General features: G+C 41.6%; 1 long non-coding RNA gene across 1 annotated transcript; it reads left to right on the top strand.

The window, feature by feature from the left end:
- The first annotated feature begins 222 nt into the window (after window positions 1-222).
- LOC124037248 lies at window positions 223-13,392 on the top strand. Its single transcript, XR_006839152.1, has 4 exons — window positions 223-747; window positions 2,681-2,893; window positions 9,478-11,025; window positions 11,495-13,392. It is a non-coding gene; the product is annotated as an uncharacterized LOC124037248 (long non-coding RNA).
- The last annotated feature ends 3,237 nt before the right edge of the window (window positions 13,393-16,629 follow it).

Here is a 16,629-nt window from a genome sequence, read left to right as displayed (position 1 = left end):
ATGGAAAGAAAACAACACTAATCTGATACTAAAAGCATGTGTTAAAATGTCCATTGGTTGTACATGGAAGATGGGCATGAGTTTCATTCTTACCCTCTCCTGCAATAAAGACTTATCATGTTACACATCAGGTAAAGGGATCTGTGTGTGTGTCCCCCCCTCCCACCAGAGATCTGGTTAAAACCCCTCACTTCAAAGCACATAGAGCAGAGGGGAGGAAGATGGCACCTGTGTTTTTTTCCCGGTGCTGGATCCAGTATGATGGTGATAGAAGAGGAACAAGGATCTGAACTCTACAGCCCAGCAGGGTCTCTGAGGACTGTATGAACACAGTGACAGGAGTTTCGGCGGAGTGAATGACAGAAGGGGGAGGCTGAAGAGTTGACTGTCAGACTCACTCAGATTCCAATGTGCAATTCTGGATCACTCTGACACTCATCTGATATTAGGTGACGGGACAAAATAGAAGGAGAGAGGAAGATGAGAACTACATCTCCCAAACTTGTAGTGAACTGATAAAAGGAGTTCATGGCCCCAAAACACTAACCGCAGGTTTACCCTGAGATATGTTGGGTGTTTAGAAGCTGTGTGTTGACAAGATGATGCAGCAGAATTGGAGGGCCATGTACATCGATCTGGAATTGCTGGCAGAGCTCAACGAGGAGAACAAGCAGATCATGTTCTGTAAGGAGCAGGAAAGGCACTGGGATGAGAGGGAGAACCAGAACCAGGACCAGGCCATGTAGGGTGAGTCTGGGTGTACTGTACTGAAATCGAACAGTGTAGATTTAGACATGATTTTAGCTGTGTCTAAATCATGATTTCACAGGGAGGTTTGATATTGGTACTGGTAAGTATGGTTTAATACAATATTCCCAAAAGAAACTGGAGAGGTTGTGTTTGCTGTGTTTTTTGGTTGTGTTTTGGAAATTATTATTATTATTTGACCATGCTGGTGTCATGACGTTGGCCTGGGGGTAGGTTTATGACAGTCATAAATACCTCTTCCCCCCTTTTTCCTCTCTCTACCCTACTGATGTTACATTTGCAAAACCCTTGGTTAACATAGAGACTCTGGGAACATCAGAAGGTGGGGGGAAATGAACTATATTCTGGTAATCCGACAAATTGAACATATGCGGTGGTACTTAATGAATATGATGTCAGTTCGGTTGTCATCTGAGACATTCTCATCAATGATAAGATGACTAACTCTACAGTGTAAAGTTTACACATCAGAGTTATCGGATTCACATGGAATTATTCGTGATGGGATGAAATGTGATTTTAGCTTCTAAAATGTGAGATTTGGGTTTTCATAAGTCCGGGCTCTGCTCAATCAGTGGCCCGCCCCTGTGAAGAGACATGGGCTATAAAACGTTTCAAACACGCCCTCCTCTCCCTTCCTATATAAAGCCTTGACGACAATATAACCTCCTGTTCCGAGGATGTGAGGACTACGGTCTGATGTCAGAATGGTTCAGATAATAACTACAGAACGAAGCCAACATCAGCGTGAGCTTTGGTTCCAAATGGTATGAACTTTGAACTCTTATTCACTCCAGAAGTGATACCTCCTAGCCGTTGAGTTAGCAACAGCAGATGCAAATGAGGGTTAGGAAGGAACAGACAGAGTATCCCGTCTATCTCACAACGACATTACTACAACATATCCAATTGACCACCAGAGACATTCTTCAAAGGACAAAGGACTCAGTTTGGCAACACGGCCTTCCATCTACTACCAGCCTACCAAAGCGCAGCTCAGAGTAAATATTTATTGCATTGTCCTTTTCCAAATGGGCAGTAATTTAGAATGCATAAGATACTGTATTTACGATAGCAGAGCTTTGCCCTTTGTACCTCAGTCTTCCCGCTCTTTCATTCAAACCCAGCCCTTTTCTTTTGTGTAACAAGCTGTCATATCTTGTTCCGCCTGATAGGGACGTTTTCCTTTATGACGTACTTTATAATCAAGTTAATTTATGTGTATATGTAATTCTTTGTGATTAGTTAGGTATTTAGTAAATAAATAATGAAACCCAATTTTGTATTGCTGATTCAACTTGTTAGCCAGGGTTTGTGCAGATAACCAAGAATTTACAACTTTCAGATGAGACTGAATTAAGGTGACGATTAATATTGACTGCTATTGATGTAAAATATTACTAGGTCTTTAAGAGTTTATTCGGAAGATAACAGCTCTATAAATATTATTTTGTGGTGCCCCGACCCTCTCTAGTTAATTACATTTACATGATTACCTCAATCAGGTGATATTAATTACAGAGAAATTATGTTATAGAATAGCATGTCATAACACTTAATCCGGCATAGCCAAAGACACGACACTGGTCATTTATGAACATTTGAACATCTTGGTCATGTTCTGTTATAATCTCCACCCGGCACAGCAAGAAGAGGACTGGCCACCCCTCATAGCCTGGTTCCTCTCTAGGTTTCTTCCTAGGTTTTGGCCTTTCTAGGGAGTTTTTCCTAGCCACCGTGCTTCTACACCTGCATTGCTTGCTGTTTGGGGTTTTAGGCTGGGTTTCTGTACAGCACTTTGAGATATCAGCTGATGTAAGAAGGGCTATATAAATAAATTTGATTTGATTTTGTTGTTGTCATAGACAGTCAAAGGTGATGCTGACATGCTTACCTCACTGTACCCGCTCAGGCAGCAGAAGTATCCAGTAGCTGCAGGGCAGTGATGGGGATGTGTGTGGGTGATAGGCGACGCCCCTGGAGATGAGCCTTATGATGACATCATTAAGGAGCTGATGGGGGGAGAAAGCCAGACGGCAGGCTCAGCAGGAGGCCAAGGAGCTCTGGTGACTGGGGAGGAGAAAGGATGCCCACATAACCCAGTGCAGGGATTTGAATGCCAAAGGTAAACGATTGTGTTAAATGTTATAGAAGGAAGGGAAAATGTGCCCGTGAGAGATTATATTGTAAGAGGGATGAGAGGGGCAGATAAGGAGATATCTGTTGTGTGTTATAGAGCCATAACTAGACAGTAACTCTCCAAACGTGTCTTATACATAACAGCATGCACATTGATGCAAAAAGACCCATGTCAATTTGGGCTTTGGGTAGGTTTTTCACCCCTTCCGTTCACAACAAAAGTATATTTCAACAGCCCTCCTGCTCAGACAAATCAAAGAGGCTGAGATTGAGAAAAAGTTCTGGGATGCTATGCCGAAAGAAAAGGCCCATTTTGTGGCAGAGAAGTGGGAGGAAAGAACAGGGGACAGGCGGGCTGCCATGCAGGAAGTGGAACGCATCCAGGAGGAGCTCAAGGTTGGGCAAAGACAGTGTGTGTTTCTGTGGGAGGGATCTGTGGGGCAGGGGAAAAGTGATGGGGATCTTTGGTTGTGATTTGGAAATGTGAGTCAGATTACTTTCCCCATACAATCCAAGTGGTCAATGTCTTCTACAGAGATTGTGTTGATGCCCAACTTGAGGGCAAAGCATTTATTTTCTGGACTTGCTTGCCAGATCAGTCCCATTAAATATGTAAGTACTTAAGCTGCACAGTGCAACGCCACACTACTGTTAGAGAGGACATCCCCTCAGTCTGCATCCCAGCTTCCCTGCTCTACAAGAGGGAGATATTTGAGAGCAGGATTGGACGATCAATACTAAATCTGGGAAGCACACTAACAGAGAGAATCATCCTTATTAGAGGGATCTGAGGGACAGGGGCAAAGTATTTGCCAGGGAGCGCACTGCACAGATCAACACTGTGTGTGTGTGTGTGTGTGTGTGTGTGTGTGTGTGTGTGTGTGTGTGTGTGTGTGTGTGTGTGTGTGTGTGTGTGTGTGTGTGTGTGTGTGTGTGTGTGTGTGTGTGTGTGTGTGTGTGTGTGTGTGTGTGTGTGTGTGTGTGCGTGTGCGTGTGCGTGTGCGTGTGTGTGTGTGTGTGTGTTTGTGCGTGCATGTAGAGATGGCATATATGTATATGAGGATGGATCATGGAAAAGGATTTGTTCTCTATGAAATGTAATAATCTTATACCTTCAAAGTAGAATGGGGGATCTGAGGGGAGCTGGATGGGAATCTCTGGGGGGTGAGATCACTGTTGTACCATAGAGCCCTGTTGGAGCATCGAAAGTCCTGGATGATGTAGAACCCGGACGAATGAGACCTACTTAAGAAACTCAGCAGAGCTCGTTTATCATTGCCCTCCTCTGTTGAGCTCGCCTGAAGGAAAAGGGCTGAGTCATTAAACGTTTCCCCGTCTGAAACTCTGGAGAAAGGAAGACACAGACAAAAACTGAGACAAAAATATGAAAAATCGAAGAGACCAAAGTTGCATCACTAGACTATCTGTATCAAAATTAGGTCATTACTCTTCCACCAATTCAGTTTTCAATACAGTCAATTCACAACCCTGGCTTCTACAACAAAATCTTAAAAGACTATTTAACTGTGTCACGTCCTGATCTGTTTCACATGTCCTTGCCTCCACCCCCCTCCAGTTGTCACCCATCTTCCCCATTATCCCCTTGGTACTTACACCTGTGTTTTCTGTCTGTCTGTGCGAGTTCGTTTTGTTCCTCAAACCTACCAGCGGGTTTCCCCTTGCTCCTGCCTTGGTTATTTTCTAGTTTTCCCAGTTTTGTCCTTTCTGCCTGCGGTCCACTACCTTTGCCCCAGAACTCTGGATTTACCGACCTCTGCTTGACCTGACCCTGAGCATGCCGTCCTGTACCTTTGCTTGCCCTTGTTTGAATTAATAAACTTTTGTTACTTCGACATTGTCTGCATCTGGGTCTTACCTTCAAATGTGATAAACTGTCCTGTTTATAATAATAATACTAATATGATGGGTCTGCAGATATTGCTGCGAAGAGACAGAATCATTAGATCACTTGTTTTGGTAATGCCTATATGCACAGTGCTTTCAGGAAGTATTCCACCCCTTGACTTTTTCCACATTTTGTTGTGTTACAGCCTGAATTTTAAATGGTTTTGTGTCATTGGCCTACACATAATAACCGATAATGTCATAGTGGAGTTATGTTTTTATATGTTTTTTATATATATAACTAAAAATGAAAAGCTGAAATGTTGATTCAATAACTATTTAACCCCTTTGTTTTGACAAGCCCGAATAAGTTCAGGAGTAAAATTGTGCTTAACAAGTCACAATATAAGTTGCAATAATAGTGTTTAACATGATTTTTATGTTTAACTACCTCATCGCTGTACCCCAAACATCCAATTATTTGTAAGGTCCCTCAGCCGAGCAATGATTTTCTTTATTTTTTTTTAAATGTTACCCCCTTTTTTCTCCTGAATTTCGTGGTATCCAATTGTTAGTAGCTACTCTCTTGTCTCATCGCTACAACTCCTGTACAGGCTCGGGAGAGACGAAGGTTGAAAGTCATGCATCCTCCGATACACAACCCAACCAAGCCGCACTGATTCTTAACACAGCACGCATCCAACCCGGAAGCCAGCCCCACCAATGTGTTGGAGGGAACACTGTGCACCTGGCAACCTTGGTTGGCGTGCACTGCGCCCAGCCCGCCACAGGAGTTGCTGGTGCACGATGAGACAAGGATATCCCTACTGGCCAATCCCTCCCTAACCCGGACGACGCTATGCCAATTGTGCGTCGCCCCACGGACCTCCCGGTCGCGGCCGGTTACGACGGAGCCTGGGCACGAACTCAGAGTCTCTGGTGGCACAACTGGCGCTGCAGTGCCCTTAACCACTGCACCACCCAGGAGGCCGAGCAATGAATTTCAAACACAGATTCAACCACAAAGACCAGGGAGTTTTTTGTAAGGTCGGTGGCAGGGAAGTCAGGTGCAGGAGAACGAACTTGGTATAAACTGAGTCATTTAATAAGAACTCACAAACTCCAAAAACCAAAATATACAAAAAATAATCAAATGGGTACAAAACCCATCGCGCACCAACACATACAAGCACTAACATTCAATCAAACAATCTCCAACAAGGACATGAGGGGAAACAGAGGGTTAAAAACACATGTAATTGATGGGATTGGAACCAGCTGTGAAGGAAGACAAGACAAAACCAATGGAAAATGAAAAATGGATTAGTGATGGCTAGAAGATCGGTGACGTCAACCGCAGTACACCGCCCAAACAAGGAGAGGGACCGAATTCAGCAGAAGTCGTGACAGTTTTCCAATGCTTCAAGCACCTATTGCTAGATGGGTAAAAATGAATTAAAAACAGACATTGTGTCACGTTCGTCGTAAGAATTATCAGACCAAGGTGCAGCGTGATATGGTTTCCACATGTTTATTAACTGAAACGCACAAAAAACAATAAAGAATGAATGAAACATGAAGACAATGGAGTTCTCACTGGAAACTACACATAAACAAGATCCCACAAACACAGGTGGGAAATATAACTACTTAAATATGATCCCCAATTAGAGACAATGATTACCAGCTGCCTTTAATTGGGAATCATACAAAACACCAACATAGAAAAAGAAACTAGAACACAACATAGACATAGATATACTAGATCACCCCCTAGTCACGCCCTGACCTACTACACCATAGAGAAATAATGGCTCTCTATGGTCAGGGCGTGACACATTGAATATCCGTTTAAGCATGGTGAAGTTATTAATTACCCTTTGGGTGGTGTATCAATACACCCAGTCACTACAAAGATACAGGAGCTTTCCTAACCAGTTGGGAGAGGAAGAAAACCTCTCTGGGATTTCACCATGAGGTCAATGGTGATTTTAAAACAGTTAAAGAGTTTTATGGTTGTGATTGGAGAAAACTGAGGATGGATCAACAACATTGCAGTTACTCCACAATGCTAACCTAAATGACAGAGTGAAAATAAGGAAGCCTGTAATGAATACAAATTTTCCAAAACATGCATCCTGTTTGCAATAAGGCACTAAAGTAAAACTGCAAACAAATGTCAAAGAAATTAACTGTTGTTGGAGGAAATTATAGTTGAAATTATTAATTATGTATACATTTCTAATTAGAACCATTTATTCTAATACTATGGGCTCTTGGTTAAGCTGTTACTGAAAATGTAAGGAAAACAAATTAATTGTCTGTACCTTGCGGGAGGTTTAAGGGAGAGGGATGATGTATCTTTTCTGACAGATAAGAATGGTCCTTGATGTACCATTTGTGGAGGAAAAGATATCTTTTAGACAGATTGGAATGTCTGGTTTATGAGTGGAGTAGAAGAAATCTCCGGACCTGAAAACACTGGGCTATTGTGGGAATCGGAGAGTGTGTGGGAAACTGATGATGTCATTTTCAGTTTATAACCTGTGGAAATATGTGTATGTGGTTAGTACTCTCTGGAATTAAACGCTGTTACCTTGGCTTTTAAGACTGGTCTCAATCTACTTCATGCATAATTAATGAACTTACAAATTATTAATGAATTAGAAATGAGTGCGAATTTGGTTTTGGCTATAAAACATACAGGAATTTAGAAATTCCACTAACAATCCTGAATACAAAGCATTATGTTTGGGGCAAATCCAACACAACACAACACTGAGTTGGAGTTGCCTGCATCATGTTATAGGTGTGTTTGTCATTGGCAAGAATTATGGTGTTTTTGGGGGGGGATAAAAATAAATGCAATAGAGCTAAGCACAGGCAAATTCCTAGAGTAAAACTTGGTTCAGTCTGCTTTCCAACAGACACTGGGAGACAAATTCACCTATAAGCAGGATAATAACCAAAAACACAAGGCCAAATATACACTGGAGTTGCTTACCAAGGCAACGTTAAATGTTCCTCAGTGGCCTAGTTACAGTTTTGACTTAAATCAGCTTGAAGATAGCTGTCTAGCAATGATCAACAACCAACTTGACAGAGCTTGAAAAATTGTTTTAAGAACAATGTGCAAATATTGTACAATCCAGTTGTGCAAGTCTCTTAGACTTACCCAGAAAGACCCATGCAAATGTGATATTTCTGTATTTAATTTTCAATAAATTAGCAACCTTTTCTAAAACATGTTTTAACTTTGTCATTTTGAGGTATTGTGTGTAGATGGGTGAGAAAAAATATGTTTAATCCATTTTGAATTCAGGCTGTAACACAACAAAGTGTGGAATAAGACAAAGGGTATGAATACTTTCGAAGGCACTGTAGCTTGTTTTTGGTCGCAGGTGCAGGTATGGCTTAAAGATCACAACATTTACTTAAAGCTATCTGTAATAGCACTGTTGGGTGATTTGAAAAGGCATAGTCAATCAATCAATATTATAATAATACTCTTAGTAAATATTTTCAGATCTAATTTGCAATCTGTAGAAACTATGACAATACAAAGGTTCAGAACTTTGTGAAACATCACAGCAAAATTGAAAAATATATGGCAAGTAGAAAACTGGATGGTTTTCAAAACTGGATGGCTTTCAGAGATAGATGGAGGGTTAAAAAACTTTAAAAGATCAAACGTAAAATATACCGTGTCCGTGTACAATGTCCATAAAATGTATATAATATGTAAAAGCTGGGAGTAAAAGCCTAAGTGTTGTTGTCCGTTGGTTTACTCCAATTAGGGGAGGGGTGTAAGGGTTAGGGGAATATAATAAAGAAGGAAAATATATGTTTTTTTAAATGAGAAAAAATATATGGGGGATTGGAAATGATGCAGACAACTAAATTGATAGAGCCCACAATTTATATTCAATATTAAAACTGATTTACCACCCCACCCAATAAAAAATGTATTATCATAAAAAAGTAGTTATAATAATAATAATAATATGATGGGTTACATTCCCTATTGGTTACATTCACAGAAGAGTAGCCTTTGACCTAGTTGCTTTGCACATGTGCTTTGCACAATTGCTTTGCACATGTGGTGAATGCTTGCTTTGCAAAAAAGAACCATGTGTGGCCTGAAACTGTATGTATGTTCTTTCCACAGCATCAAACAACATCAATTATCTTGCTGTCACTCACCAGTCTCCAGCAGGGGAAAAAAGCATTTTAGCTACAACAAAACATAACAGCTAACAATTGTCCCGGTCAAAAGCTGCCTGTTTTCACTCTACAACTAAATGGTAATTACCTCCATGCAATGAATTACAAGGCCAATTTATTTCCCCGGAAATAAATGATTCAGTAAATGATTTCCACTTCAGTACAGATGATGAGCTAAATGCTTGTGTTCATCACAAGCAGTGTGTATGGAATATCATACTGGAGAATGAGGTCATTAATGTAGTCAATTAGAAGGTAGCCAAGTTGGACTAAGGAAGGGAAAGGGAGCGAAGCCTAAAAATTATAATAGGCCTACATTTCTCAGCAGGACAAGGTACTTTAGAAGATGCAGCAATCATGACAGTCAGGGACATACAGGTCCTGTATTTACTGCCGACAGTCCTGGACAATTATTTTTGTGTTTTGTTACGAAATGATATGCAAATGTGTACGCCCACCTGTCTTTTGTCCACAATTCCACACATATTTCTCCTCTGACAGAAATGCGAGGAGGAGGAGAGACATCAAGGTGAGGAGGAGATAAAACTTGCAGAGGAGAAGAGAGCTGTATCTCCCCGGAGCAGGAACAAAGGAGTGAGAATGATGAGAAGGAATGGGAGGCGCAACGTAAGTCAAGTCTTCCCTGCCTTTTCTCTCTACACCTGTATTCCTTTCCATTGATCACCTCCTTCTCCATCCCTCATTTTTACATGAACCTCTTTTATTAATTTCTGTCCCTCCCTAAATGTCAACTCCAAAACTTTTGTTGTTAATCCTCAAACTTTCCTACACCTGAAAACATTAAATGACCCCGGCAATCGATAGAACATCACTCATGGATGCACAAATTATATATAACATTCAAAATTGGTGAATCCAGTCTCCTTTTTACATCATTTAACACCTGATTTACATAACAAAAGTCACATCTCAATAGGTGGTTCAGATAAGTCATGACATACCACAAGTGGAGGGCTGGGAATTTCCTTGTTTGTTCTCTATTGGTCTTCTATTGTTTCTCAAGCAAGGGGGGAGGCCATTGACATCACAACTTCCCATCAAACCAACTATTTGAAAGCCCTACTCCTTGAAGTATGCAGTTGTGTTTAAAAAACACAATCCTGCTTTATTTGAAGTACATCTTATCGAAGGCTTCATAAAGCATTCATATATGTTTTGTAACCACTACATAAATGGCTCACAAATCATCTACAACCTTATTTCATGCTCTATAAAGGATCAAAACATGTGAACAAATAAATTAGATGTTTATGTCACACAGTTATGCCACATTATGAATCATTCTAGAGCATGAAATATGGTTACAGATGATTTATGACACATGTATCTACTGCTTATAAAGCCTTCATAAGTTCTAGGCACGTGTCACATACAACCCAGCAGTCCCTGTGGGCAATAGAGAAGGGCCGTGTGGCGGTGCCTCCCTCAGGAGACACAGCACTGTGCTAGAGTCATCCTCCTCGACCACCCACAGCACAGATCGTACCCACTGCCCCAGCCTCCAGCCTGCTGCTCCTCCGCTGTACCGCCGCGGACAGTGTCCGAAGACACAGCCTCACTGTTACAAAGCCACTGATGTACAGGACAGATACAGAATTGGCCTACTATTCATGAATATGTACATGGATAGACATAGCATAATTACTATGCGGCACCCAATCCATATACAGATAAGATGCATAGAATGGTGATGTAAAAAAAAGTATATAATATATATTGAGAGATACACAGAAGCAGACCCGATAGACCCGCAAGGCTTTTTTTGTGCCTGGAACTCATCTAAAGCATGGTGCACCTTTATCACGTCACCATTAAAAGGCTTTGGGCAATCTTATATATTATGTATTTATTTCTTATTATAATATCATGTGATTATGCATGCTTCACTTCTCTATCTTCTCCTGTCTCACCTGGGTGAGAGCCCCCCGGCACAGCTCCAGAGAATGTGTTCTGCTATGGTTCAAAGAGGAGCAAATACCCAAACCGGCTGGCTATGAGTGCAATAGCACTACCACTACTGGTTCTATGGTCAGTACTGGGATGTTGTCTCGACCAAACATGGATCCTTCCTAGCTTCCCCTCTTGCACCAAACAACTTCTCTTCACTAATATTACCACATGCAAACTATCTAATTCAAAAGTATTCCTCATGAAAGGAGCATTGAAAAAAAGTGAGTCTGTTCGTGCATGCTAGTGTGTGTGGCTGGATTTTCAGTACATCAGTGATCTTTTCATATCACAACTGATGTAGCAACAAATCACATACACGGCTGACCTGCGTTATCTTCAATAATACTGCTGTAACCATGGAAACATGATATGCGGAGGCTGACAGAACTGAATGTTTGAACTGTGTGTGAATGTGTGACATTAGTTATATGCTAATTTGAACAACAACAGACAAAACAACAGCTGTTGATAAGAATGTATAGCACAAGCATATCTAAGACCAGGCAGCTGTAGACTATGTACTGATGACCTGTCTGTCTTTCTTTAGGAAGAGATGATCACCACATCAGGAGAGCTTCTGCAGGAGGCATGCAAAAGGACAGACTCAGCCACGGACTATGGGAAATCTTCCAATGACCCCCTCAACACCTTGTCAGTTCACTATGAACCTTTTTGTGCTCCCTGAGATGTCACTTTGACCTCACCCCCTTGGATTCACACAGAGGGAGCTCAAGAGCTCCGTCTTTCTCCAGGCGTGGAGCTATGTCTTCCGACTCCTTCAGACGCCTTGGATTCACACATAGGGAGCTCAAGAGCTCTTCAGACTCCAACCGGACCACAGGACTGCCCATAGACATCCATTCCCCCAGTAGCATCTCACATGCCTCACCCCAGCTGTATAGCAGTGAGGACTGTATAACACAAAAGATGAGTGAGCCATTGAGATACATATCGTTTCTGCTAAGGGAGTTACACAAATGATTAGCAACAGTGCGATTCAGGACAAGATCCAGCTTTTAGGGAAAGAGCAGACTTGTGTACACAGGTAAGCAGACAGACACCCAGACACCGGAGGCAACAGGGAACAGAGGTGGAGTGATAAAAGTGTCTAGCATCTGTCAAATACTCCAACTGACTATTTATTTTTGAATGTTAAGATTCTCACTTTGTTCCTTAAGCAAATTTATGGTAAGATGCTAATTACAATTAGACAAAACAAAGGTCTCAGGGAGTACTACAGCTTTAACGTAGAGTCATAGAGAACATTGAACTTGTTTTTGTGCACTCATCCCTATAGGGAATCTGTTGTCATCCTGATAGGGCTTTGTTCCTGAGCCAGACTGCAGTTGAAAGAGAGCATTTGCAAAGAAATCAAACTATGTATATCGAATGAATGCACATCCTCCTCCCATGGGTTAAAGCTACTATGAGAAGGAATTAATCATAATGCAAACAGTGCAATTATTCACTGAGATCCACCTTGAATGAATGTCTTGAATGAATGGTGCAAGTGCCCTCCTGTTCAGGATATAAGACTATTGCTGCAGTAGCACTGACAGCCTCACTGGTCCAGAATGGGTAACCAGAGCTCCTCTTTTCCAACAGCCAGTATCATTCAGCAGTTAAGACAGCCAATAGTTTTGTTAACATCATCAGCACACACCCCCACGTCCCCCAAAAACACACACAGACACACATTCAATCATAAGCTCAGGTTTCCACAACACTGTGAAGAATGCATTGCTGGCTAGTAGAGATGTCCTGCTGTAGTAAGCAGCATGACGGATTGTTGTGTGGCAGGCAGCTCGACTTGTCCAGCTTTAGGTATCATTTACTGGCAGTAGACCCAGCATGAGTCAGTGAGCCAGGCAGTCAGTCTGTTTAGAGCAGCCAGTGGTCAGCCACAGCCACACAGCCATTAAGTTACATTAAAGTATCACTCTGAACATCAACCTCATCAAAAACACCTCTCGCCAGGTCGTAAATTGTATGCAGCAGAGGACATTTTTTTTTACCCTTTAGTATTGGTGATTGGAATGTAGCTTTGTTACAGAGACCTTTGCTGCCCAAAAATGCTTTAGTCCAAAAGTGAACACTGGAACAATATTCCTAACATCCGAATGTGGGGAATGATGAGAGATGGTCTATGGAAAACAAATGTATATTTTGTGATGTAATTAAAAATTATAATGAAAATATTGTAACTTGAACAGTATACACATTGTATATATTAGGTTTTCATCCTTTACGTTGTGTAGGAAATATCAAAGTTAATGAGAGTATTTTTGTTAAGAGAGGAATGTGATTTTAGTTTTCTAGCGAGATCATCGTTTTGATGATACTTTGCCCCAGTAAGTAGCCAGGCCCGAGGGAGCTCAGAGTGAGTCAGCATGACGGAAACGCCCCCTTTTTACCAGAGTGTATAAAATATGAGTTGAGACTCAAGCTGCTGCTTAGGTCTCCATTGTTTACAACCCTAAAAATCAACACGAGGTGAAGACGATAAAGTAGCCTTTCTAACAATCAATGTTACGGCTGAGTATCTGTTCTAAGTACCGTATCTAAGAAAGCGAATTTAAGTAGGACCATCCTGTTACTCTCTTCAATCCATTGTTGACTGCACTGCCATCATCACCCCACTGGGGATCATCGACATCTGATTAGCTGTCTTTAGAGGACCACTCTTCCAGAATGAGTGAAAGCAAACACCACCCTGTTAGTTCTGCATCAGACTACAGGACAAGGCATTGAAGCCACGGCCAACTAAGAAGGACATTGTGACTTCTTGTGGTCAATCAGAGCTTTACACTTAAGAGCTCGGGAGAAGGCCCAACTGAACCCTTTTCACAAAGGCCTCGGTCCAACAGAGATAAATGACGAAGGAAGACATTTAAACACGTAAATACATTCATTATTTCTTACACCAAATGGTCAGCGGTTCTTGGGCTAAGTATTAGAATTACTGTGAGCATAGTTACAAGTGTTGTCACTCTTTCTCACGTTTCCCCTCTCTACTCCTCCCTCTTTTGATAAACAAGCAGTCATGTTGCTGTTAGTCCTCTAGGGACCTGTTTCCATAGTATTAAGTTGCTAATCAATAACCTATACAGAGTGTGTGTATCCTGGGTTATTATTTAGTTAGTTAGTAAATAAATCATTAAATACATTTTTTGTGGTACGGAATGATCAGTAAAGCTGGGGTTTGTCCAGATGCGAGGAGTATGCAAAGTTCAGAATTATGAGAATGATATGAGGTAATAATAGTGTTAAATTACTGTTATCAATACATATCTTATATATCATCTAGAGTTTAATTTGGGAGATGGTAACTTGTCAAACAACTTCTTTCGTGGTGCCCCAAATCCTAATGAGTTCATTGTTATCATGATTAATTTAATTGAGTAACAATTAAACCTAGTTAGTTGATTCGATACATAAATCATCAGATTAACGCTTAGTTCAAGTCACGAGAACTGTATATACAAAAGCATGTGGACACCCCTTCGAATTAGTGGATTTGGCTATTTCAGCCACACCCGTTGCTGACAGGTGTATAAAATCAAGCACATAGCCATGCAATCTCCAAAGACTGGCCTTACTGAAGACTCAGAGACTTTCAACATGGCACCGTCATAGGATGCCACCTCTCCAACAAGTAATTTAGTCAAATGTATGCCCTGCTAGAGTTGCTCCGGTCAACTGTAAGTGCTGTTATTGTGAAGTGGAAATGTCTACGAACAACAATGGCTCAGCCCAAAGTGGTAGGTCGCAGAAGCTCAGAAAACAAGACCGCCAAGTGCTGATGTGTGTAAAAATCATCTGTCCTTGGTTGCAACACTCTCTCCCGAGATCCAAACCGCCTCTTGAAGCAACGTCAGCATAGAATTGTTAGTCGGGAGCTTCATGAAATGTCTTACCATGGCCGAGAAGCCGCACAAAAGCCTAAGATCACCATGCGTAATGCCAAGCGTCGGTTGGAGTGGTGTAAAATTTGCCGCCGTTGGACTCTGCAGCAGTAGAAATGTGTTCTCAGGAGTGATGAATTACGCTTCACCACCTGTCAGTCCGATGGATGAGTCCTGGTTTGGCGAAGGCCAGGAGAACGCTACCTGCCCCAATGCATTGTGCTGACTGTAAAGTTTGGTGGAGGATGAATAATAGTCTGGGGCTGTTTTTCATTGTTTGGGCTAGGCACCTTTGTTCCAGTGAAGGGAATTCTCAAGGCTACAGCAGACAATGACATTCTAGAAATTATTTCCAAATTTGTGGCAACAGTTTGGGAAAGGCCCATTCCTTTTTCAGCATGACAATATCCCAGCGTAGAAAACAAGGTCCATACAGAAATGTTTTGTCGAGATCAGTATGGAATAACGTGACTGGCCTGGACAGAGCCCTGACCTCAACCCCATCGAACACCGTTGGGAAGAATTGTAAAGCTGACTGCGAGCCAGGCCTAATTTCCCAACATTGGTGCACAACCTCAGTAATGCTCCGTGGCTGAATGGAAGTAAGTCCCCAGTGCAATGTTTCAACATCTAGTGGAAAGCCTTCCCAGAAGAGTGGAGGCTGTTATAGCAGAAAAGGGGGGGGAACAACTCCATATTAATGCACATGATTTTGGAATGAGATGTTCGACGAGCAGATGTCGACATACTTTTGGTCATGTAGTCTACCTTATCATACATCTTGGAGGATGTATAGTATTATGTCTTTCTCTAAGATCAGGTTGCTTGCTGCTCGTAACAACAAAGGAGAATTATAGGGAGAGTTTATGTTTGTGGATAGATGAACTAAGGACAAAGGTTAAGATAATTTATGTAAAAGGTTAGGAAATCTAAATCAACAAGGCGAGGAGAATTTACGTAGCAGGTTAGGTGAAATTGGTTAGCTAAAACGCTAGTTGTCCCCGACGCGACTTGAACACAACCTTTGGATTGGGGGTCTCAGTCGGGGTGTCAACTTACTGTTGAAAGTTAGAATGGTGGAATACACAAGGTGCAGTTTTACTGTTATGTCAGTCACTGACAGTCACTCAATTAGCCCATGTCAGCTACAATTTTTGAATTGGTTAGTCTTGTGGCCAGATATCTAAATGTATAATAATCAGTTGAATTACCAACTGGGGGGCCCCCATTGATCATCAGAAATCATATTAAAAACTGCAAACATTTGTCTCCACCCGATGTGTGGAATTGCAGGAAAATTCCCGTAAAACTGCACATTTTTCTCACTGCCCCATGGCAAAATGTTCACAATTGCAGCAAACTTGCTTTAAAAACTGCTGAACGTTCTCTACATCCCCATGGAATATGTAGAATTGCAGGAAATTTACTTAAAAATTTTTTTCTACACTGTCATGAGAGGGGCCGCTAAAATGTTTTGCTCCCAAGGTCGCACCCTTGTGAGCTGTTGCTGTGGTTTTACGATTTTTGTGGCCCCAACCCCCATAACGTTGCACATCCCTGGTCTAAAGTAACTAGACCTTTAGTATGTATCATGTCTTGGAGGTGCTCAGGAATATATAAAGTTTGTTTCTTATGGCTCTGTGGCCAGGCTGAAAAAATATTGCAAGACTGTCTCAATGTGGCAATAGACCTATTCCTAGTTATTTTAAAACAGTCAGCCATGAAGGCTGTTCAGGGTTTCTATTAACTTCCCATAATTAACACAAGAGGGCTCTAA

This window comes from Oncorhynchus gorbuscha, linkage group LG06 (assembly GCF_021184085.1).
Source record: "Oncorhynchus gorbuscha isolate QuinsamMale2020 ecotype Even-year linkage group LG06, OgorEven_v1.0, whole genome shotgun sequence".
Lineage (NCBI taxonomy): Eukaryota > Metazoa > Chordata > Actinopteri > Salmoniformes > Salmonidae > Oncorhynchus > Oncorhynchus gorbuscha.
This window is presented reverse-complemented; position numbering and strand designations above follow the sequence as displayed.